The 25,240-nt window shown below is 41.9% G+C and overlaps 1 long non-coding RNA gene across 1 annotated transcript; it reads right to left on the bottom strand.

Moving 5' to 3' along the window:
* Positions 1–1,968: 1,968 nt before the first annotated feature.
* LOC140002436 (uncharacterized) lies at positions 1,969–23,440 on the bottom strand. Its single transcript, XR_011808999.1, has 3 exons — positions 22,830–23,440; positions 8,530–8,624; positions 1,969–7,817 (listed from the first exon to the last, which is right to left on the bottom strand). It is a non-coding gene; the product is annotated as an uncharacterized lncRNA (long non-coding RNA).
* Positions 23,441–25,240: the final 1,800 nt, after the last annotated feature.

The following is a 25,240-nucleotide window of genomic DNA, read 5'->3' as shown; positions in this document are numbered from 1 at the left end:
AGATATAATCTAAGACTAATGCAGAGTCTCTCCAGAAGACTGCTGTTAAACTGTCTATAACCGAGTGTCCAAACACTGCACAAAGCTGTTTCATTTGCTTAACATCGACTCACTAGCAATTAATATGCCTGACATAACAGTGCACTACAAGGCCCATAAAATCTGTAGCAGTAGGGGAGTGAAATGATTATAACATTTTTTTTTCTTTTTTCAATAATACCAGACTACAGTTTGGGCACTGTAATCTTTTCAAAGCAAGAAGCTGAGCTGCATCTGAACAGCTGTTGTTTACTGAAGCAATAATTAGCAATGAACCAGTCAAAATACCTGCTACCTTCTGCAGCAGCTCAGCAGTTACCTGCACCCTGTGCCTGGAAGCAGAGGCTCACAGCTTCACATGTAGACCATCCTTAACAACAACAAGAAGTCTCAACTAACTTTAAAAAAGGAAATATTTTAAGTGTTAGTGCTAACCAGCCTTATGCAATAGAAGCAATCCCACTGAACTCATTGTGAGCTGGGAGACACAGATTTCAGATTCTAGCAGATTTCGTTAGCACAACAGTTTTCAGCTGGCAGGGGACAGGACATGATGCAGATTAGGTGCTAGGCACAATCCTGCTGAATAGGCTCTGCTGCCCCTGGGCAAGGTCAGCTGCACCCCACTGGGACTGAAACCTCTAGGGAAGCATGTGTATAAAGCCATTTACTATGTCTGTGAGTCTCCTGGTCTTGCAGGGCTTTCTAGCTTAACTTGAAAGAGCAGCAGAGAGAGAAGGGAGAGAGCTGCAGAAGACAAGGGAGAAAAAAGGCAGGCATGGGACATTTTGAGGATGGACCTTTTGATTCCACACCTGGATGAAACCTAGAGATCTCTCTGATCTTTCACTGGGGGAAATTACAAGCAGAGAGTGAGGCATCCCAAAGTAGCCATTTGTTTATTGATCGGGGCACGTAGCTGGGATGAATGGGTTTACAGCCATGGATCTGAGCCTCAGGGTTGTATGTTTCATTTTCCACAGACCTTAGCTCTCTGATATGCCTGCAGGTGGTATGAGATGAGCATGACTTTGGACTCAAGTGAGAAGACAGGAACATGCAGCCAGGTTTGGTGTGAAGGGGAAACGGGCAGGACCTCACTCACCAGAATCAGTTTAAATGGCTGTCCCATAACAGTTCCAGTCACCTGCATCCTCTCTGGCCCAATAAATATTTAATCTCTTAGCTGAACATGAAATAGCTGTAAGTAGAGATTGAGAAAGCCTCATAACAGCAGTAGAAGCCTGGAGCCCTACCCATCTGAGCTACTAGACATGGAAGTTCAGGTCTCTGGGTCGGCAGAGCACTGGAAGACGTCTCCAAGGACCCAGGGAGGGCTGCCAGCCATGCCAGGGTGAGCGGGATGCTCTGTGGACAGGCAGCTGCGCCTCTCCAGAGATTCCTTCTCCTGCGTGAGAAGGCTTGCCTGCCAAAACTGATAGGTACATTTCCACTAACAGCTGTCAAATCAGTGATTCCTGATGAGAGAAAAAAAAAACATTTTGACAGAAAATTCCTGACCAGCACTGCACAATAAGCTAGAAACTGACTTATCTCATTACACCTGTAGTGCCTCAAAGCTCCCTTTTCTGACTAGTTAAGTTGTCCTTTTGAGATGAAGCTCTGATGTTAGAGACATAGGCATCCAACACAGTCAGTTATGAGCTTGAGGAGTTTCACTTAAATAAAAGAAAATATACTTCAAAGTTTAATTTTTTGTTGGCATTACAAATTTTTTTTTCATATTATCCAGAGCTCTGTTAGCTGTCATTCTGCCATTGGAAAGCCAACTAGAGTTACTGGGCTAGTCAAGAAAAAAACAGGAAATACAACAGACCAGTACAATTTCACTGGATGAACTCGGCACAGCGAGAAATGGCAAACAGTGTGATTTTAAGTGAAGTCTTCCAGATTGAGACGATAGGAACCTAACTGTCCTTTCAGTGACCTTTACCACCCCAGAGCTGCAACTGCAGAAGTTCAGTCATTTTAAAATAAACATGGTAATATTTACATAAATGTAAATAAAATCAAGTCACAGCATGCCATACCTTTCAGGTCTATTAAGACATACCCCATGTGGTGTCGTGAGGCACAAGGCCAAATGATTTCAACAACCCAAGAAACAGAATAGTGCCCTCAGAGTGGCTGGTCTGGGGTGTTATTAAACAGAAACCTGAAATATCTGTAAGCAGAAGGGATTTGCTTTTCCTCATTCCTGTTGACGTGTGCATAAATCACTGCAGCTCAGTAAAGCAGCACCATTTGTTTTCCAGAGTTCTATTTATTTCTCAGTCAGAGCAAACAAGAAACATTCAGCCAAAATGCTATGGATGTGACACTAGCTGACAAACACAGGGAGATGTGGAGCTGACAACCCATAGTTAAGGAATGCTGGTGAGCCCGGATCTTGCAGCCCACACATTACATCAGATCACACCATGCCTTAGCCCACCACAGCGTGCAGCCACAGGAGCTCAAATAAATGTATAGCTACACATACAAGGTGGAAGTTTTAACTGTACCGTAGGAATTCAGGTGATACAAGGCCTAACAGAGGGTTCACACAGGTTCAGTTGCTGTCACTAATGGGATTTGTACAACCTTTGATCAGAACAGTTCCATTGCCAACATATTAATGCTGTACAAAAATTTGTAAGACCAATTAGAATACAACAAACCCTCCACTCAAATTTCTGGATTGTGTTTCAGGGTTAGGAGTTAAAATAAATAATAAATAAATCATGCATCTTATAGTAAAATCCTTTGGCTGCTTACCAGTTAACCTGAACAACCCAGTGGTTAGTGTCTGAGTATGTCCCCCCACCACTAAGGTGTTTGAGCAGTATGTAGTGAAAGCATTTTTTTTATTATTATTATTTTAATACGGACGAAAGCAGCGTGACCTAGGCTTTGTGCTGTCTTCCAAACCAGAAGCCTCTTGCGCATAAGGGGGCCTGGAGGCTGCAGGGATGCAGGAAGCCATCCAGCTTTACTCCTTGCTCAGAGTGGCTGTTAACATTGCTTCCTGGGGAAGCAGTTTCCATCCACCACACTGCGGGCTTAGGACCTCAAAAGACCATATGCTGCAAGATTTCCTTGGGGATTTGTCTGGGAAGAGACAAAATCATTACAGAAGGTTATGCTGTGGCATCCAAAGCCTATGTCATGGCACAGGTGAGGTGCAAAAGCAGCCAGGATCACAGCAACAGTGACACGGGCAGCCTCAGCAGGTGGGGCAGGGTCCAGCCCTGAATAGCAGGGGGGAAGCCAGGTGGAAAGCAAATGAAAATAAAATACCAGCTAAAGAGAACATGGATTACATAAAATAAACGTGCCTTCAGTGCTAGGAAGGAAAAGGGTCAGGAAGAAAGCCTCAGCACCTCAGTGTAGCACAGAGGAGGCAGTGTCACGAGGTCGGAGCAGGGCAGAAGGCCCTGCCCATGCCAGCAGACGTCACAAGACAAGTCAGAAGAACAGGCACAGGCTGAACACCAGGGATCTCTGACGTAAGGGGCTGTCCCACCTTACAACTTCTGCTTGTCATTTCTAATCCATGCCAAGCCTCAGTGGTAGGCAGGCAGGTTAGGGTGCTTTTTCCCATCCCCAAGCCACCAAGCTTTTCCCTCAAGTGCTTTGCAAATGGCTAAGAAGACCTGTACACCAGACGCTCACAGGACCAGCAAACAAATCTTGCTAATGGTTCCTGATAATCTGTGTGCCCAGATGGAGCACTTACCACCTGTTTGGACTGAGAATTACCTGAGAGCTTTCTTCCCATTTATTTAAGGACAGATTCTCTCACTGTTCTGCTGGGGAAAGCTGAGATGAAACTGCTCACTCTGCCCCTTCCTAAACTTCTGATTCAGGCTGTAATAACTCCAGAACACTATTCGTCTGGGGTATTACCCTAGACAAAAGTGGAAAGTTTCCTAGGGTGAAATTATACAATTACTGGCCCGCTGCTCACAGCTCCCGCTAGGCAGGCTCGCCTCAGAGTCAGCAGCGATAGGCTCATGAGAGAGTCTACGCACTTTCCAAGGCCACGGGTCTTGCAATATTTCACACTGCAGGAGAGAGAAGGAGGTGAGAACAACCGAGGTTCTTAATAAAACTTGGTTCTTTTGAAACATCTGTCTTTGAAGCGCTCATAACATTTTACAAAAGAAGCCGAGCTTTATCCTCATTTTACAGAGAGATGATAAGAGTTGCAAGCAACAGCAGGCCAGAAGCAGAGTCGCAAAACCAGACCCCAGGCCTCCCAGTTTCTGTGGGTCTAATGGTGGGAACAGGCTGCCATCATGGGAATCTTCTCTCAATGATAGTTTCTCCACAAAGGCACTGACATTTTAGCACTAATTTTAAAAACGTTTCCACTAACAGCAGTGGAAGTTGTAAGTGCTGATGTAACTCTTGTGGAAATAAGATTTGAAACAGGATACAGTTCCCTGTAAGAGCCTCACATTTTAGCTTGTATTACAGGTGCCCTTCCATGAGTATTCAAGGCAGTTTCCAAACACTGGTTTAGAAGCTTCCCGTACTCAGGCATATCTTAAGCCATTCGGCAGCTGCTCTTAGGAAGTTTTGCACTTGTGTGAGATCCTCTGGAGAAAAAAGAGATCTTCAAAGAGATAACTATCTACTTCTGATTAAAAGCGTAGCTTGGTATGCTGCTTGAACACCACTGGGTGCATCCTGCATAGCACGTCCTGATTAGCGGCGTGTTGAACATTCAGAAGAAATTTTTCTTGTCCTGTTAGTTTATAGGAAGGCTGATGAAAGTTCAGGATTTTAAAATGGTGCTTGACTGAAACACAAGGACCCTGCAGCCAGCAGAGACAGCCCGGGACCGGCTCTTTTCAGAAACAATCACTCCTGCTCTATGCATCTTGTCCCAAGGGTACAAGAAGCCACAATAAATGTCCTCTAGTTTTCCACTAGTGCTGGTCGTTGGAGTGACCTCGGCAATGGTTAGCTGTCAGGAGCTCTCAGACCTTAAAACAAGTACCTGGGGACGCCCATGTCAAATTTTACTGTCAGTGTTGAATGCACTGCCGCGTTTACAGCTCTTCCATCCTGAGCTTGCCCAACGCCGGTCTCCTAACATTTATGAACTGTGTGTTGAAATTTGGTTCGAGTATATTGTAAAAGAAGTGACCTATGCTTCAATATTTTAAGCATCAGATATGGTTTCCTTATGAGCTTGCTGCCAAAGTCTTCCTGTCCTCTAAGTAACATCCAGACTAGTCCTCTCTTGTTCTTCTGTGAAATATCTGTGCTGCAGTGTCCCTTGCAGAAGCTGCCTGTCTCATGACTCCACCTGCCCCAAGGTTATCAGGAGTCCAGCTAGATCCCCACATCTCCTGGAAGTGCTGTTTTCCTGAGTGGTTTGGATGCCTATTAGTGGCCTGCCTGTGTGTTCATCTGGTCTGTTAGGAGAGCAAGCCTGTGGCAAAGCATAGATGTTTGCTTTGTTAGCACAGGCTTTCCTACCACTCTTCTGTGGAAAGAGGAAGGAGGTTTCTTCCCTGCAAGGGTAACTGTTCACACCAAGTAGTAAGAGAACATAAAACTGCAGCCACTGCTTAAAAAAGAGTAACAATGCTGTGAACGTGAGAAGCCAGGAGAGACATTTTGTATGCTGTGAAACTCATATAAGCAACAGAGCCTGACACCTAATGGAGGAAGGGCCAATGAAGGTCAGAAAAATTACACTGGAAATCTCTGCATTACTTCTAAACTAGAAGTGTTGTCTGTTGCCAGTGGCCTTTGGTGTAGTTTTCACTATGTTCATATGGTAGCTATTCATTGTTGGGTAATTATCTTGTTTTATTTTTCTATTTATTTATCGAGTAAATCAAACTAATAAAAATCCAGCCCACGATTGCCATGGGAACACTCCAACAAGGACAGATGCAGCGTATAGCTGCGAGGAAAGAAAGCAGGCTTCAACTTTATTAAATTATACACGAAGCAATCAATACAACTTAACACAAACAGCCCTTGCAGGCTCTGCACTAACCATCCAGCAGGCTCAGCCAGTATCTGTAGAGCCTCGTACAACACCAAACAGCAACAACCCCTGTGCCAAGTTTCTGTAAGGGTCCGTGCTGCAGGGTGTAGTCTTTCTTGTCCTTCCCTTGTATCCTTCTAAAGGGGATCCCAAAAACTGTGCAGTCTACTTTCCATCCCATCGACATTGCAAGCATTTTTCCCCCTTCCCTAAATCTATTGAATTTTTGCTCTGGCTATCTCAAAAATTGCATTGAAAACCTAGTGCTACTTAATACATTTAGACTATTTCAGTTTCTGAAAGCAGAAATCAAATCCATGGCTAACAAATCCAAATTGTTGTTTAGCTTAACTTGGTCACTGTCTCTGCAAAGATGGATGACAAGAGACAGAAAAATAGAAAGCAGAGAGTAGAAGAGATTAAAGCGATAAAGGGCCTACAAAGCTCATAGCAATTTTTCTCCTTAATTTCCTCATATTCAAGGTAATGCCACTGAGAGAGAGCCAACAAAAAGAATTACACACACTGCCCAGACTGTATTTGTAAAAGGCAGTCTCATCACTCCCGATCCTTTGTATTGCTGGCAGTGAGGGTCGTCTTTCTGGACACAGCAGGGAGAGAAGGTGCCAGGCATTTGATTAGGCCAGATCACAGTCTCCTTAAGTCCCCCAGCTGGGAGCCATCTGGCAGTAACTCACCCTGTGCAGGTCATACATCTAGCGCAGTGCCTTCCCCCTGCCAGGGCTCTGCGATTGCCCTCCCTGCACACTTCCACCCGTCCCAGCAGCCCCCTCCACCCCTCACTGCTGAGCTGGGAACAGGCCCCGTCTCCTCTGGACCAGGCATCCGGAACCAATGCTAAGATCCCTTTTCTTTATTTCTAGCTCTCTGGTGACAGTTTATCAGGAATCAGCTCTGCAATTAAACAATATTTATGCCAAGCACTTTTCAGAATGAGAAATAACGTTACATTGCTTTGCTTCCCCTAGCCATACTCCGGCTCCTTTGGGGATTATTCACTACCTCCTTTCTAGCATCATCTCCAGTCCCTAACCAGAAAGACACAGCAGCTCTGCCTGGCAGGAATGCAGCACTGAACACACATCTTCAGAACAGGCAGACACTCCTCTTCCCTATTCAAGTTATTTAAGCCACCAGCAGATGATACCTCTTGTGACACTGTTCGTTCAGGACAGACATCCTGGTTTGTTGCAGCAGCTCCAGTACAGAGGGTGGCTCTGTCCCTAATGCTTTTGCCCTACTCTCCTTACAAGAAGTCCCACACGGCTCCATTCCTCCCTTCTGCCGTCCCTCTACAGGTAGAGATATGCATAGGTCCATTTATATAACCTTTCCTCAACTTCAAGAACAATGCCTTCTTTTCTTAAATGCAAATTACTGCCATCTGTAGTGCATTGTTCCTATTGTATTTCTCAGCACTTTGTGCTAAAAACTCTTCTCAGCCATCACATTGCACACCAGAGTCAGTGTCTGGCAAATTACACGATTGCTGCAGTGCAAGGAAAACTTGTGATTGTAATGCATTGAGATAATCTTTCATCTGATTAAAACAAAACCAAAAATAATAATAATAATAAAATGTAATAAAATGCATCTCTGACCTGGGAAGGGTTTGTGTTCACTTCCAGGACTTCTGCTTTGAGCTTTCTGAAGGGAAGTGTATGCAGAGCGAGGCATTCAGACTTACAACTGTTGCTTCCTAGTCCAACCTATTTAGGATGTTATTTGTCTCTCATTTCCTCCTCTGTGAAGTATTTAAGCAAAGACTTAAGAGTAATATCATTATTGCTAACAAGATTGTGTTCATTCTCCATTGCAATGCACAAGCACACAGTTACAGATAAATTGAGCTCTGGATGATTTACCTTCACCATACTATTAAGTTATTGCAACATCTTTCTTCTCATCTCTTCTGCTCTAATAGTTTTAATTAATTTAAAGTAACAAGTAAATTGTTTCCTTTCTGCTTAACCCTCTAAAGTATATTTCATCCTTGAGGCTGAATTACCAATGAGTGACATTTTTTAGTGAAACAGAATTTTTCCCTTCCCTAAATCCAATAGATCCGTGTTGAATTCTACCAAAACAGAGTTTTACAGAGTTTTGGTTCATTTTTCTTTTTGTTTAACCTATTTAGTAGAGCTGGCTGGCCATTCTGGAGACACTACAGTTCTGTAAATGAAAGATGTTGCTTATTTAAGCACTGGGCTGTGATAAACAGTTCCACATAAAGTTGTTGTTTTCTAAATATTGTACCAAGGTTGGTATCATTTAGGTTGCTAAAACATCTCATTAAAATAAAACATGAATATGCATTTTGACACAAAATCAAACTAATAAAATGCTTTCTAGCAGCAACCTCATGCATATGTAGTAAGGTATATGTTTTTAATATTGATTGAGCAAAATTCAGTCACTGATATTGACCCATGAGAAAGACAGTGTGCATGGGGTACCTGATGAAGGCCCTTGTTCTCTTAATTGGAGCACTTGGTTCCAGTAAACACTGAGGACTGTCCTGTAGATCAGGATGCTCACAATGCTGCAATTCCTAGCAGAGCCAGAAAAAAAAAATAAAAATGGGTTAAGACAGATTTGAATCTGTGGAATTGCTGATCTGGAACCTAATTTTATCATTACTCCCAGCCTCAGCCTGGAACCCAAATCCAAGCTCTGAGAGGGCTTGAATTCTGCAAGTTCACATCTGGGTCCAATCAGACAGCTCAAGCCCATTTCCAAGCAGAGGCAAGCTGAAAGGCATGTGGTGTGCTGGGGAGACAAACCGCAGATGTTTATTGTGCTCTTGCGCCCTTAGCAATTGTTTTAATGGGCTGGAGCTCCTGGGAGACCATTTGACTTTTGCTCATGTCTATACTGTTCCCTCATACTGCTGACTATGCAGAAGCCCGAAGCTGTCAACAATCTGCTTCCAGTGTTATTTCAAGGAAAGAAAAGTGAAGTGGCATCTGATCTGTTGAGAGAGAATGGGGAGGGAGGTTATTTTAAAAATATAAAGCAACAACAAAAATCTGTATGGAATCGATATTACAATCGATAGCTTTTGCCCCTTTGGAAAGCACAGCTTAGTCTGAAACACAGGTTTCCCCTTCTCTGTTGCAACAACCATCCATTAAAAAGACTAGTGCTTACTTTGCCAAGACCGCATTGTCAGTAAGTGTTTTGAAGCTGTGCAATAATGATTATTGTGCAGTATTGCATTTTAATAATTCAAATAAACCATGGAACATTATGATCTCTACGGCTAAGTAAATACTTTGTTGCAGCTCCAGCCTTGGAAAGCATCATCCATTTCAGAAGAAATGTCTCTTTGCAGAAAGAGCAGTTTAAAACCACGGCCTGCCCGAAAATTTTTTTGCGAAGACCACCATAACGTGAGAAACATAGTAAGCGATTAAATCTCTTGCTGTCTATTGCACCATAAAACTTGTGCAAGCAAGAAGATGCTTCCATACGTGCCAGGCGTTCAGTGCCTTTATTCTTTAGCCATTGAGGTTCCCTACTTCTTCCTTTGCCCAAGAGCCGAGCTGTGGCAGAGGGGGCACGCCTGTCTTTCCCCTCTGGGAAGAAGCCCAGGCGGCGAGTGAGCGGGGCCTTGTAAGGGCACTGGAGAAGGATGAGTGGGGTGGGATGTACGACTGAAGGACAATGGAGGTGAAGAAATGCTATGATTTCATGGGAACGAGCAGAGCCCTCCAGAGAAGAAAAGAACCAGGCAAAATTAAAAGAGAAAATAGAGGGCAGGATCTCTAAAAGAAGTGTGATTACTCAAGGGCATTGCTTTCAGGGGGAGAAGAGTTAGAAAACGCAGAACAGGATGCATTGCTTAGACTAGAAATTTCACAAGGGAAGGCTGTCAAACCTAGTTGTCAACTATTTAAAAATGTACTGTTAGTATTGCTAAGCTGGACTAACATATGGCACACAAATTCCTGGATCTCCCCAGTCACTGGGAATGTTGCAACCTACTTAAAAGTCACAAAGATTTCACTCATTGCCTTGCCCTGAGAACAAAAGAGTCCTAAGTCTTCTCGTGGACACTGAGATGTAGGCTGTAACTAAAGTGCAAATTCTCAAAAAATAAATGAAAAGATTTTCTCTCGCTGAGGAAACAAAGCACTTTATTTATCTAATTCTTATCTGAATATAGCAACACAGCGTCTCATTTCCCCATTCCTTGACTTAAAAGTTTGAGGTTACACATTTACGTTGCACAATTCCCCTACTACAGGCTCGCTGAGGCTGTCTGCTCTGCCTTGAGTGGAACTGTACAGACAAAGGACATTTTCTAACCTGCTAAATCACATAGCCCAAGGATCTTCTCCATTTTAATGTGCATGGTTTTCTACAGCCCTCGAAAGATGAGATTAGATTAGATGGAATATTATCAGAACTAAAATCACTAATGTATCACTAGAAAATGAAAGAAGAAGTTGCTGTCTATTAAAGTGCAACAAAACTACTAAACAGGAAATGGATGAATGGCTGCAATAAATCAAAGCTTAATAAGGCTTTCAATCCATGTGGTTCTTTATTTATAGCAGAGAACTGAATAGGCTAATATTTCTCATGCAAATTTACATAAATGTGTTCTTTACTGTCTGCTAGGTCAAACAGAGCCCTGGTAGGTGCAGACACAATTCCCCTGGCTTCTGAGAAGACAGAGTAACCACACTTTTGAGGAATGTGTTGCTCTGACAAACAGCAGAGTCAAAAGTACTCTGTGACAGGTAGAAAATTTGCATTTCCATTAGTGAGGCCTTTGTCAAATGAAATCCCTGAAGGCAATGAAGAATGTGTGTGGAAGGAAAATGCAATGTATTAATTTACACCCCTTCCCCTCCCCCCCCCCCAAAAAAAAAAAAAATAAAAAAAAAATCACCGTATAGTTCAATGAAATGTAAGTTAAGATAAAAGGCAGAGGGAAAAGATTTACATTCCGGAGGGCTATACAATAAAGGGATAGTGATTTGTGGATGCTTTTGCCACATGATAGCTTTAAAAAGAAATGCTTTTAGATAGTTTGGCTGTCTGTTAATTCATCAAGGACTCAATTCTTATATCCTGTTCAAAATTACCAGCTGCTCAAGTAATGCCATTAAGGTGTACAGAGTCAGGGCACAAGGATCAAACTGAGTCTGTGTATGAGCCACTTTGCTCCTCTGAAAAATCTGTAATACATGCTCTACTACTTGAAAAAATAAGCCTACTTTTTACCCCTTTTTTTAAAGTTTATCAAAATGTGGATACAATTTAAAGGATTGTGCTTAATCTTTTTGTCTATTGTCTTTTAGAAATCAATGATAAAATACTGTCAGGATTTTTAATGAGATTCCTATTATTCTATGCTCTGCAACACCTGCTTCTCATGGATGCAACTCTAACGAGAAATTAACAGGTCATCAGTGGAATTATGGCTAAAACAAGATACTATTTCATGTAAATAAAAATGTCAGAAATTGATCCAAGGTTTAATTTGACCAAGCTTTAAAACACATTCATATTATCACAACTAGCCCTGATCATTTTAGGATGTCTATATCCCACATTAGTTCTTCATTTGTATTCCAGATATTTATCAAGAGTCACTTTATCTTGAGCCTGATGGATTTAAATTTGTAGTTTCCCCAGATATATTTGAGCATTTCAGGGGAATACACATCTTAAAGGATAACTTAAGACCATACAGAATTAATGTTTTCAAACCAGTAAATTTAGCGGCGTGTCCTTCCCCACCACAGCCCATCCCAGAATCCCAGAGGGAGCTGGCACTTTCTATACTATCACCTTTCCATCTTGCACCCCTTTCTTTACTCTGATGCATGTAGATGGACAGCTGGATAACGTGAACTTGTGGCAGGACGTACCAAAACTTAAGCTTATCTACCCTGTTGTTTCCATGCAATGCCAACAGTTTGCCTGGACCTCTACATTCAGATATGGAAACAAGATCCCAGCTCTGAGGAGCACAGGGAGAATACTTTTGCACTTGTGCACGCTGATGGTGGCTTTAGGAGTGCGTGCATGCTCTTTACCCAGTCAGCTAATTAAAGTAAATTTGCCTCATCAAGAAGTCTTTTCAGGAACAGCTCAAATATTTACCTACTCATTTTCATACAAACCTCTCACAGGTTAACTATTGATCACGCCTCAGACTAGTCAGCTGTCAAGTAAAGTTAGAATAATTCTTGCATAGGCATTCTTCTAGTTTATTCCTCCTCCAGTATACAGTCTTGTTGTACTAGCCCCTATGTAATGCGTGGTGCTTGTAAATTGTTCCATCAAAAGAAAATGCAAAAGCTTGACCCCAACCAAAATAGTCATATTGGATGAGTTATGAGGTATGGTTATGAGTTAACCAGGTCCAGAAGCCTAAGTCCTAATAACATCTTCCCCTTCAATTGGATTTCTGCTCTGACACCATCTATGACATTAGAAGGTCTTTCCAGGAGTAAATTAATAGTTTTTTTGTGACATCCCCTGACAATCAGAACGCTAGTAGAGTGAAAGGGGATGTTCTGAGCTGCAAACATCATGTCCACAATGAAGCCTTTTTTTTTTTTTTCAAATATTAAGAAATATCTCACTAGATAAATTAAAGAACAGACAGACAACGCACACTGGCTAGTATCCAATTTTCTATCTTCAGGAAATGGTGTAAATTGCTTTCATTATGCTTTTATAAAATGGTAAGTTCTATACAGGTGCTAAGTATTGCTTTCTGGTTTGGGCTCTTTCTGCGTCTGTTCTTACTTATTGCTGCCTCACTAACTTTATTGCTAGCAAAGTTTTTCAGCATTTCTTTCTTTTTTTCTTTCCCCTTTTCATACAGCAATAAATATTATTCGATTCAACAAATGCATACAAATGGTTTCCATTAGAATTTTAATCTACTCTCAAAATGAAAGAAAAGCTTTGTATAAATCTTTTTAAATTACCAGAACATAAATTCAGACAGGGACATCTCCACCTAGGCTGAGCTGGGGAGTTCACAGCCTGCTGTCCTTGCTCATAAATTAATTGAGGTCTCTAGCTGCTGTAAATGAACAGTGCATCCTGCAAAAGATCATATCTGTCAAGATTGCAGATTGGTTTCTATCAGAGTTTGCAAAAGTCAGAGCTCACAATGCTTTCATTATGTCTATGAGTATGGCTTCCCAACTGGAAAGAAATGTGTGTTTTGTTCTGTTGGGCCAAGATTTACAGAAAGCAATTTTCCTCCACGCTCCAGCTATGACAAACCTACTGAAAAATGTCATTTCATGACTTCTTTCATTCAATCACCTTTTACTGACAAATATATATATTCTTTCTGCTCGATGTATACGCACCAACTGTGACATTTAATGGGCAAGGAAAGTTAATCACAGGTGAGTACATATCCCTCTTGGATATTGCAAGCTATACTGCTTTCACTGCCACTACTCCATTATAAAGTAAGCATGGCTTCAGCTGGCTCCCACAACTACCTGCTTTATATCAGAAATTTATACATTTTTAAGGGGCTCCCTAAGATTCTAGGCACCAGCTAGCATATCCATGAAAACCTCTTAGACATCCTACATTATGGTAGGGTTATGACAGAGCGTGAATAGAGTCCGAGGCAAGGTGGATATTACTGAGTCCTCATTTTGTTTCTTCCCCTTTGGCTCTCCACTGTGAATCTGCAGGCACATGAGGGATGGAGCAAAGAAAAGACAGAGATCATCAGATCACAGAGTTTGGGCTGTTTGGTTTGTTTGCTTCATCAGTGCCATATTTCATGATGGTGGCAGGGACCACAGACACATTAACACTTGTTTGCAAGAGTTCAGAAATCAAAAGGAGGGTAGGACTGACCAGAACAGCTCTTTGCACTAGTGAGTAGAATTAATGCTACTTCAGTTGTCAGGGATTAAAACCCAGATACTGTACATCCACGCATTTCCTTCCTTGCCTATGCCAGCTGTGCTGAGCCTTCCCTTTTCATGGCAGAAACTTCACAGGAAGCACCCCAAAATCACCTCAATGTCCATCTGTCACCCCTACCTCTCTAGTTTACAAAAAGAAAATTCTCTCTTGTTATCTGGAAGCAACAGAAAGCCATCATACCAATTCTTAAAGATGATGGGGAGATTTGCCACAGCTACAAACACCAGTCACAGAATGGTCTTGATGATCTCACTACACAAAATGCTAGCAAGGCAGGGCTAGAAGGGCATACCATGGCATTTTGTTCTGTAAATACACACACAATCTTTTAAAGAATGCAGATTATTTACATCCTAAAAGTTAATGTGCCTGTTAATCTCTATTTAAAAGCTTCTGCTTTAGCCTTTTAGTGTCAACCAGTTATGGTCCATGAAACAAAGGTGGCTGCCAGCCACAAGAGCCAAATATGTGCTGGAAATTAATTATTTACTTGGCAGGCTCAGCAGTCACTTTGCTATCAAAGCAATTGGGGCAATTTAGCTCTTTTATTAAATACTCAATAGTTCTGACCTGTATCACACAGGTGACATTCGGCATTCCCGTGTCACGATGCTGCCTCTTCCCACCACGGGTCACAAGCACCACGCTGTCAAACTCTTCTCCAGGAAAAATACTTGCAGGTGCAAACATCAGCAGTTGTCCTGGTAGTCTAGTTTAGAAAGCATTTAAAATAAGTATTTTAAATGTACAACTGCTCTGTGCTGGGCTCACACAACAGGAGGGAAATTTCAAGCTGGAAGTTTTCACTGTAGCAGATTACTGACTGCTGAAGATGTGGATTGCAGTGGCAACCCTGATAATATGCTCACCATAGCAGGGACAAGGCAATATGGTGCAAAACAAAATCCCTCATAAGCAAATATTCATAATATTTTGTGTTATTTCAACCTATGCCTGACACATACTAGCATACAGGTATGTACATCACTCCACTGAGCAGCAGAAGGAAAAGGTAAAGTAAAAGAAGAAAAGAGAGAGAGACAGAAAAATAAAAATCCCTGAAGTATTTTTCAGTTTGGAACACAAATCAAACTGCAGAGATTATTGATGAACAGCAGGTTGATCCCCAAAACCGTGTTGTTGCCATCACAGGTTGAAGTGACGCTAATAATTCCAGCAAATATTTAAGTTTCCTCCTTCATTTACTTCAACATACTGGTCATAGTCACAGCCTTTTGAACTGAGTAGTCCCTCCCTATAACTTCAAATATTTGAAAACACCTCAGAGTCATTTTATGAATAATTTAAAGAGGTCTTTTCAGGTTTTTCCCTAATAAGATCCCCAGGTTGTCACACTATCTCTGTATCCCATTACAAACTGCAAGCGACTGTATCTATCCCATTACAAACTCATCTGTGTTGTACTACTGACTAACTCTCACTGCTTATTAATTTTTTCCAAAATTTCTCTCTCTTGGGGGCTTTCTGTGTTTCAGATTATTTTTCCCCAGATGCAGTCATTTTCTTTTCTCTCTTGTGTTCTCAGCGGAGACTGAGAGGAGTGGTTAAGGGATCTTGCAGTGGACCCAGACTTGAGAGCAATTACCCGTGCAAGCCAGGAGCAAGACTCAATTGGCCCGACCAACATCGTTCATGCTGGGCAGTCTGGCACTGTTGAAGGTGACACCTTGCTCGTAAACAACTGATAAGAGAAATGCTCAGACTTCAGCCACATTAGTTTGATGTACCACCTTGGTTAGGAAGTGTTTGACCTTGAGTTGTCCACAACTTAAGACAGGAAGGCAAAAAGTCAATGAGACTTAATGACCTTCCTTCCCTCCCCGCAACTTTTTCCTACTAAGGATCAGCTGTGAATTTCTTTACTGTGTTACATACCTTCAAGGGTATGATACATCCTAAACAGACTACACCAAGCAGTAATCTAGAGACAACCATCCATGATTCAGGATAAAAACCCATCAGTAACTCCTTCACTTTACAGGAAAAGAACCCTCACAATATGCAGTTATGTACCTGTTCATCAAATCTGACTTTTTTTAGCACGGATTTGAAGTATACAATGTTGATCCCTGTTAGACTACCCTGCTAAATGGACCATATGTGTATTTGATTAGATTGCAGACAGTTCCAATGTTCCAGACAGCTCCCCTAATGAAGGTCCTGCCTACCAAATGGATCAAAATCCCATCAGCTCTAATGACTGGCATCAATCCCCCTGTGTTGATGCAGTACCTTTGCTTCTAGCAACATGTCACGGTGTTTTCTGTGTTAGAAACTGAGGATTTAATGATGACAATATAGAGGTAATTATAGATTTATGTATGCAGCAACAATTTTGTTCTATCCATTATTTTGATTTTTTTTTTTAAATTTGGACACGGTGTATGACTATCACAAGACTTTCATAAAGTTCTTGCTTAGCAGAGTGATGTGAGAGGAGAGGTAGCACACAAGTGGTGCAAGTGGTGCTTCTCTTATAAGCACTATTAGACAGTGGGACAGGGTGGGATTTGAGGATCTTGATTACCAAACCTGAAAAAAAAAAAAAATGAAGGAAGAATGCTCTATGTATGTGTCAAAAGAGTATTAGAGTGATTATTTGTCAGGAAACTGCATTTATTTATGGCAAGTTTCCCATTACTGCTGTATGATGTGTTACGATAACCTCTACTTCACTGAAAAACTTACATCAGTAGTTTTCAAGAGAAATAAGAGTCAGGAAGCCCATTTTAGGTGATTAATCTACATCTCTGCCCATGAAGAAATACAGATTGAAGCACCATTCCACTTCAGAAGCTTGCATTAAAATGTGCTGGCAGCAGGACAGAAAGCAAGTTTTCATATCTGTGCAGGTAAATTCTAAAATCAGAAATACAAATACGACAGAAAAAGCAATCTGTTGAATACTACATTGCTCTCATTTAAGAGCAAAGAGAAAAGATTTTTGTGCATTACTGAGGTGCCACGGACAGACAGCTTGCAAACACACGTGAAAAGGTAGACTACACCAATCACCAATGTCCAGCCCCTAGCAAGCAATTTATCTCTTTCAGTCTAGCTTTTAAATGAAAGGTGCCTGCTCTTTCTGAAGTTATTGGATTGTGTTCTGACAATAAAGTTAAATTACACAAGGAGTATCTAGAATATTTCATCACAAAATCAATGTGCCTTATTTTAAACTTTGCTTTCTTCATCATAACTTACATACACGCACACTGATCTATGAAAGTTTTCGTTCAGTAAGAACACAATTTCAAAAAAGCTACTGCTGCCTCAAGGAAAATACTGAAATATATTCTAAGACAGAAATAATTCTATTTATCAACCATTTTTCTTCTTCACCTCTTTGCTATTTAGAATATTTGCATGAAAATGGGATCTTTATTTCCCAAGAGTTCATCAGCTGCTACTGCTATGATATAATTTCCATGGATACCAATTGTATGTGATGTTGCAAGCATATGACAAAAGGATGAGGAATAAGGAAGAGAGAAATCAACTAGCTGCTCTATTCTTTGGCTATGCTTTTGGGTAACTCCATAAACAAAGCCTAAAGCCTTATCTAATCAATTCATCACTCCCACACAAATAATCTGCTTGGTCCTTCTCCCTTACAAGTCCTTTTGGCAAAAATGTCCCAACTTATTTAAATGTGTTCAGTCCTTCAAATATTATCTCTGACTCAATGAGAACAAGACTCGGGACTTCAGGGAGTGACAGAGACAAAAGCCATTATTTTTTAACCTAACTTTAAATCTTGCTAATTCAGAATTTTAAGTGGTAGATTCCTCAATTGAATATATATGTGTGTGTGTATATATATATATATATATATACACCTTGGTAAGGTATCTGTTTCAGTAAAATTAACATCAAAGAATTAGAGATATAATGAAATTTGTCTGCTAAGGAGGGAAGAACTAATGAAGAAAACACCAAGTTTCAAAATATATCTGTTACATCAGTAGGTACAGCAATTTAATGCTATGTACCTGCAGAACTGTGCAAGGCTTAGTTCACAGCCTGATGTGGATTTTGATATCTACATCTTGTTAAAAATCATTTGAAGAATATGTTACCTCCAGTTTAAAGCCCTTTCTAATAAGTGGTTTGGGATGAACACATTTTCTCATTTTGTAATTATATAAAAGTATATTTTTGAATGTGTTTGACCAGAACATGACTCAAGGATTTTGCTTCTACTCAGGAGAGAAATGTCCAGAAGCAAGCAGCAGCTTGAGCAGAAAGATCTGGAGCCTCACTTCAACCAGGGAACCCTGATGATGCTTGCAGGCAAGTCCTTGCCATGTTTTGATGTAACGGTAATGTGTGACCTACAGAGACAGAGAAAGAAAGTCACAACTATAAAGCCCTCACTGGTATCTCTGATCCCTCACCCCAACTCCTCAAAGGCAAAGGAAAATTCCTAATTCACAGGGAAAGAAACAGACAGTTGCAAAACAGTTAAGAAGCATGGCAAGAGTCAAAGGTGTGGCTGGGAGCAGAGCTACAGAGAGAGGTCCCATGGGAGAGCACTAACCACCCAGACACAGCCCTGGTCCAAGGGTGGTCAGAGCACAGCAGCCAGGAGCACCGAGAACATCTCATTCATCTCGTTCACTCCTCCAAGCCCTAACAGTGCCTCCCCAGAATCTTGCAAATCACCCCTTCATTAAACTTTGCAACCAATGTTAATCTTCTCTGCCAGGAGCTAGGAGTCACCGAGCCCCTCAGAGTCCTCTCTGCTTTTGCTTTTGTTTCCCATTGCAGGCTTGAGCAGCACGCTGAGGGGCAACCACAAAAAGCCTCTCTGTGGCTTGCAGGCTGCTGCCTCGTGAGCCCATTCACTAGCTGAGGAGAAATGGATGCTAACTCTCAGCACAGCCAGAGGAAGAGCAATAAAAGCTTTCTCATCCCTTCTCCCGGAACAGAAAGTTCAGTGCAAATATGAGACCCAGGCGATACAGCAGGCTGCTCCTCTCCCCCAGGGCAGGCCACGAGTGTCCTGCAATTTTGTAGTCTCCTCCCAGAAACTGAAATCCAAGGTGTGCATACCTTGCAACACATGGGGCCAAGGCTCCAACTATGCATTTTTCTATTCCTTTCCTACCTCTCAGTAGCCTTAACATTATCTCTGGGGTAGATATGAACTTTTTTTTTTTTTTTTTTTTTAAAACTTTGCTCATCTGTCAAGTCTCATTCCCTGACATCAAGGAGATCAATCTGCCTTCCTTAAACACAACTCCTGGCTCTTTTGAGAGGCTTCCCTTTTTAGATATTGGTCTCCTAAGCTCCTCTCCACAGCCTGTCTCCCCTGCTGCATCCTTCAACAGATTTTTTCAAATGAGAACAGACAACCCATATAGGCTGACATGCTTTTTGCAGCGCTCGCTGCTCACATCTGAATGCTGCTAACCAATCTGCCTGCACTGCCAGGCAGTACAGTGGTGGGAGTGGGGACGAGAGGCGTCTGCGACATGTGTACAGGCATGCAGTTGGAAGGGACTGCCTTCCTGTAGTCAGTGAAAATAATGTGGGTGAGGAAGCTCATAAACATTATTAGCATAGTTTTAAGCAATGAGACCAAAAGGGTTTTATGGAAGAAAATAATAAAAAGAAACTATTAAAAAAAAAAAAAAAAAAAGCACACACACACATACAAAAAAAAAAAAAGAAAACAAACAAACAAACAAACATTATCAGAATCTACCCTCCTTGTTGGAGTTTTTTCCTCAGAAAGAAAACATGTTCAGGCATTCAGGTATTCTCTCTTGAATGCAAAATTCTCAGAAACATCATTCATAGGTAGTCTTTCTTCACCTGAGGTAAAGTTGGTCAGTTTTGTTTGCTCAACACTTGTAGTTATGCCTTAACCTTAGAAAGCAGCTGAAATAAAACAAAGATGGTGAAGCTCCAATGCTACACAGCTATTTTGACTTTCATAGGGAGTTACCCATAGGGAGAAACCCACAGGGAGTTTCAGATGACAAGATGGTGACCTGAAACAGCTCTTCTTTGCTCTCCTTCAGTCCATTTCCCTCCCACATGGGATATGTAAAAGAATATCTTAGTTACATCAGCCTGAACTAAAAGTGCATTTAAAATCAATCCAGGTAGTGCATAGCCCCCACTTGAGGGCAGAATTCAAAATCAGAATATTTATTACCAAGCTGTAAAGCTGTGTTTTTGCAGACTTTGTCAGGAAGGCGTTGTTCGAATGCCAATAGGGACATCAGGCTCCTCATAATAGACCTCAGGTCAGGAAAGGATGTGAACACATCGTCAGCTTTAGCCCCACTGACTTAAAAGATAGTTAAGCACATATTTTACATCCTGTCATGAACAGGAAATATGTAGTACCGTACAGCCACCTTAGCTGCGAGGGGAATATGCATGCTTATACAGGAATCTAGCTCACTGCAAAGCTTGTGTGGTTACAGCTTTTCTTGCACTCTAAGCTGCAATCAATAGAAAGTGGCCAGTAGTGAACAATGAGATCTAATCCAAAACAGCCTGTTAAGGTGCTTTTTGTTTGTTTTTTAGTTTGTTAGTTTTCCTCCCAAACCAAATGTATGAAGGCACCATCACACCTTGTAGCAAGAACCACTCCAGATATCAGTGACCCTACTGCAGGCTTAAGTCAGTGCTAGTGGGACTCCAAAGACCCATCCATGCTCAGACACATCCTGCTGGGTGCCACATAGGCTGGATGCCTCTTGCTTGTATCTCAGAACCCCTGGAGAAAAAGAGACCTTGGAGGAGATGGGGGGAAGAATGGGTGCAGAAAGAGACGATGAGGATCCAAGAGTAGGGAAAGGCGGAGCAGGAAGCAGCCAAAGCACACACCTGGAAATCTCCTGGAGCCACTGCTCTGAATTCAGCTGCTATGTTTTATTTCTGGATGAGAGATGCTGAATGTCAGGAAAAAGCACAGCCCCCCTCACATACCTCCAGGTTACCCTCCTGCCTGTACGATGTCCTAGAGCAGAGGGTGTAGTCCAGCTGCACAGAGGACAAGAGGAAATGGCCTCAAGTTGTGTCAGGGGAAGTTCAGGTTGGAAATTAGGAGATGTTTCTTCTCAGAAAGAGTAGTTAGGCATTGGAATAGTTTGCCCAGGGAGGTGGTGGAGTCACTGTCCCTGGGGGTGTTAGGAAAGGAAAGGTAGGATGTGGAGCTTAGGGACATGGTTTAGGGGGTGATAGTGGTGGTAGTAGGATGGTTGGACCAGATGATTTTGAAAGTCTTTTACAACCTTAATGATTCTGTGATTCTAAGCCTACACAGTGCTTTCACTGTGCTTCCATCTACCTTCCAACTAACCATGACGGTACTCCACAATGACCACTTAATGGCCTGGCACACTAGAAGCACAAACATAGCCTATGATTTTCCAAAGACAATAACTCTATTTGATGAAAATCTGTGTTTCTTTCATGCTAACTAAAGAATATATATTCCCTAATCACTTTGAAAAAGTTCCTTCAGTTTAGGACAGGTTTGTCTGAGGTGCTCAGCTTCTCCACCCTTCCTCTTACTCAACTTATTTTTTTCCCTCCAAATTATGGGGAGGTTCCTTCTCTTCTTGTTTCTAGACAGCTTCATTTGGCCTTGAAGAGTCCAATATATAACACAGCTCTTATACAAACACACATCCTTTTCTCTCATCGTTTCATCTTCAGACTTCAACACCCTACCACAGAAAGTCCCTGTTCTGGTCTCCTCTGTCCCCTCCCTCAGGCCAAGCCTCCAAGCAATACCAGCCAATACTCTCCTCAGGTGTTTCCACACCTAACTAGCTTTTTTTTTTTTTTTTGTGTGTGTGTGTGTGTGTGTGTGTGTGTGTGTGTGTGTGTTAGTTTTGTTGTAGTTGTTACTGTTGTTTGTTTTATTGCTTTGTGGTTTTTTTTGTTGTTGTTTTTCCCTCTGGAAGACAGATAAGCAATGTTAACAGCAAAGTCCCATTTCTTACAAAGCCATTTCCCCAGTTGTCACAGAAATATACCTTCCCCATAAGATTTAAAACCAGAAAGAATAAATATGATACACATATCCAATATAATTAAGTACAGTCATTCCTGAAAAAGGAAATCTGCAATTCAAAATCCTGGCATCTGAATTTGAAGCTCTCTAGAAAAACTTGTCAGCTCCTCAAGAAATAAATAAGAAAACCACACCACAAAACACTAGATGCATTATTATTAGTATCTTAATAACAGTACAAATATTAAAGTGCCATATTGTTTACAACACAAAATTAAAATTTTAATTTTAATCAGCCCTGTTTACCCAGCAACATTCTGATTAGCAGAGTTGATTGAACAGTGAAGAAAAAAAAAAAAAACAACAAGATACGCCACATAAAAGACTTGAGCACAAGTCAACAAGCAGGAAGAGCGGAGTTACACAGCCAACTGAAGAATGCACCCAAGTCTCTGGCAAAACAAGACACAACTTATGCCACTGAAGTGGTGATTTGAATACATTTCATTTCCTCTCCTTTGGTGCAGGGAGCCCGTCTGCATATTTGCACGACAGAATTGAAATACACATTAGCTTAAAACAATGAAGGAATAGGGAGGCAGAGAACATGGAGTAGGAAATCCCATGAAACCATAGGCAATTGCTTCTTTATTATGCATATTTTGCTGCTGAAGCACATTATTCTCGTTCTCCTTAGGGCACCGTTTGTTAAGAGCACAGTAAATAATGTCAACAACAGCAAACCCAGCACACCAAGCCTGATTTTTTTGTCTCAGATGTGGGTGAGAGAGGGCACTGACAGAAGCCGTATTTTCCAGCACAAACCTGAAAGCATGCAAGAGGGAAGCGGCAGTTCCTCATTCCAACCCCTGCTCTTTCACACCTCCTAAAAAGAAAAAAGTCAGGTTCACAGGATGATGGTGCCCTTCTTGGAACCATAGAAGACCAGGCTGGAAGGGACCCGCAAGGATCATCATGCCCAACTTTTGTTCCTCATGTGGAGCCACGGACGGCTGCTGCTCAGGCGCCGCCATTTTGTGCCACGACTACGGAGGTGGCGCCTCACGGGCAGGAAGCTGAAGGCGCCTTGCTCCTGGAAGGCCTCTGCCACAGGGACTCACTTCAAAGCCGTGGTCATGGTACATTGGAAGGGTTTGGACAACGCCACCCCACTGCTCCTGGAGATGATAGCGTTGGGCAGCCAGCTGCTGCGCTCCTGCTCCAGCAGAAATCAAATGCTGCACTCCCTTCCACAGTTTGATTAACCACATGCTTCATTAATGCTTTCACTGTTGTTTAACAATGCTGTAAATGCCAGGAAGACAATGATTGTTTATTTGTTTGGTTTTTGAATGAGGCAGAGACAATTCACAAATGCTTTTTCTCTTTTTTTTTTTTTTTTTTCCCCTCATGATTTCCTTTAAGCCAGAGAAAATAAACAGGTGAGTTGAGTGTAAAAGGAAAGGAATGTGGACTTAAAGGTTTCATACAGGGTTTCTTAAACAGTCTGTTAAATGCTTTTCCATTGTGCACCTTTCAGTAGTTTCTGAGGCTGAGAACACGGAGGAGATGCAGACTACGCACTTGAAACAAGTTTTACCCCTCTGTTCTCAAGTCACAGAGAGTTTTGCATTAGATTTTAAAGGAAAGGGAGAGAGAAATCTACTAAAAACGGCTTCAGTGGAGCAAACCCTTTGAGCCAGCCCCACTGAAGAGAGAAAGAGTTGGTTCCTCACACTTTCAGACACGTATTACATAGGCCCTTTTCTTACCTACAACTGAGAAGAAACAGCTGCAAATAAGCGGCCCTTCAGCTGTGGTCACTTCTGAACTTCATTCTTAAGTGCTCCCAGTGTAGCAAAACCTGAAGCCAATCCCTTTGGATTACTAGAGTACTGCTCTCTGCTTCTTCACGAGTTTCTCACCACTCCATAGCAGCTTCGAGACTCCCTGCAGCACAGCTGCTCCCCACAGCCTCACCTCGTAAACTTCGCCCAGACACCCAGGTGAGACCAAGCCCTGCGTAATTGCTGCTTCAGGGCAATCAAGTGGAGCCTCTGTGCTTTGTCCCACTTCACTTGCATCAAGTCTCCCATCACCCAACTTCAGAGAGAAAAGTGGAGAGCAGTAAGTTGGAATTCTTGTTTACTTTGCTTGCTCTCAACAGGATAAAATCCCTCCAAGATTCATTTCAGTAGCTGATTAATTGCTGCAGCTTCTGCAGTTGTATACACGGAGCTTTCAGTCTGAGTGATACACCAGAAGAGCTTTTATTGCCAATGCAATAGCAGGCTATTTTAGAAATCAGAACAATTATACTGGTCACAGCATACTTTTTGTTGTGTTTGTGAAAATGTTCCTCATATACAAAGCAGTGAAGTGCTCAGTCAGTGATCAAAGTTTCAGAGATGAAGATTATACTCTCACACAAAATGAGAGCGTATGAAACCACCCTTTCTTAAATGAAATTTATGTAAATAAGATTGCTGGTTCCTTGGGTTCTCTGACGGTGGAATAGAGTAATATTTAGAAGGAAAATCTAGAAGGCAGGATTTAGATTCAACATTTATGGTGGTGTTATATTGAACTCAATAGGATCTCAGCATTTATTTGAATTAATGCTGCTGAAGTAACTATCAAAATGTTCCCCAGTCCCCTTCCAGCTTCCTGCAGTTTTTTAAGCAGTCACCTGCCTGCCACCTCGCAGGCCATAGAGGTGGTTTACCATGGGGTGCAGTGTCAGTAGCCACGATGGGCTCTGTGAAGCTTCATGCTGGTGAGACATGGGGCTCAAAGAATAGTGCAGCTGGTAGTTCAAAGCCCAACTGTGCCAACAGTAATGACTGGAGGAAAGGGCTGATGGAAACACAATGAATTACAACAAGGCAAATGCAAAGTCCTGCACCAGGAACACAACTTCACATTACAGGACTGGCTGGACACACACACTAGACAGAGGGCTCCTTGGTAGAGACGGACTGAGGTGGACAAGAAGATGAAGTGCCCTCTCAGCAGAGAAGGCTAACTACATACCAGGCTCTCCTCAGAAACATGCAGCCAGAGGGTTAACAGGGTGACTATTTGTACTCCTCTGTTCAGCATTTTTAAAACCACATCTGGAGTACGTAGTCTCTGGGCTCCCCAGACAGTCAGTAGAGGGACACTAAGATGGTGAGGGATTTGCACATGTAATGCATGAGAAAGAATTAAAGCAGCATTTATTCAGCCTGGAGAAG

Source organism: Anas platyrhynchos, chromosome 4 (assembly GCF_047663525.1).
Source record: "Anas platyrhynchos isolate ZD024472 breed Pekin duck chromosome 4, IASCAAS_PekinDuck_T2T, whole genome shotgun sequence".
NCBI classification, from domain to species: Eukaryota; Metazoa; Chordata; class Aves; order Anseriformes; family Anatidae; genus Anas; species Anas platyrhynchos.
The sequence above is the reverse complement of the archived record's forward strand: the minus strand, read 5'-3'. Positions and strand labels throughout refer to the sequence as shown.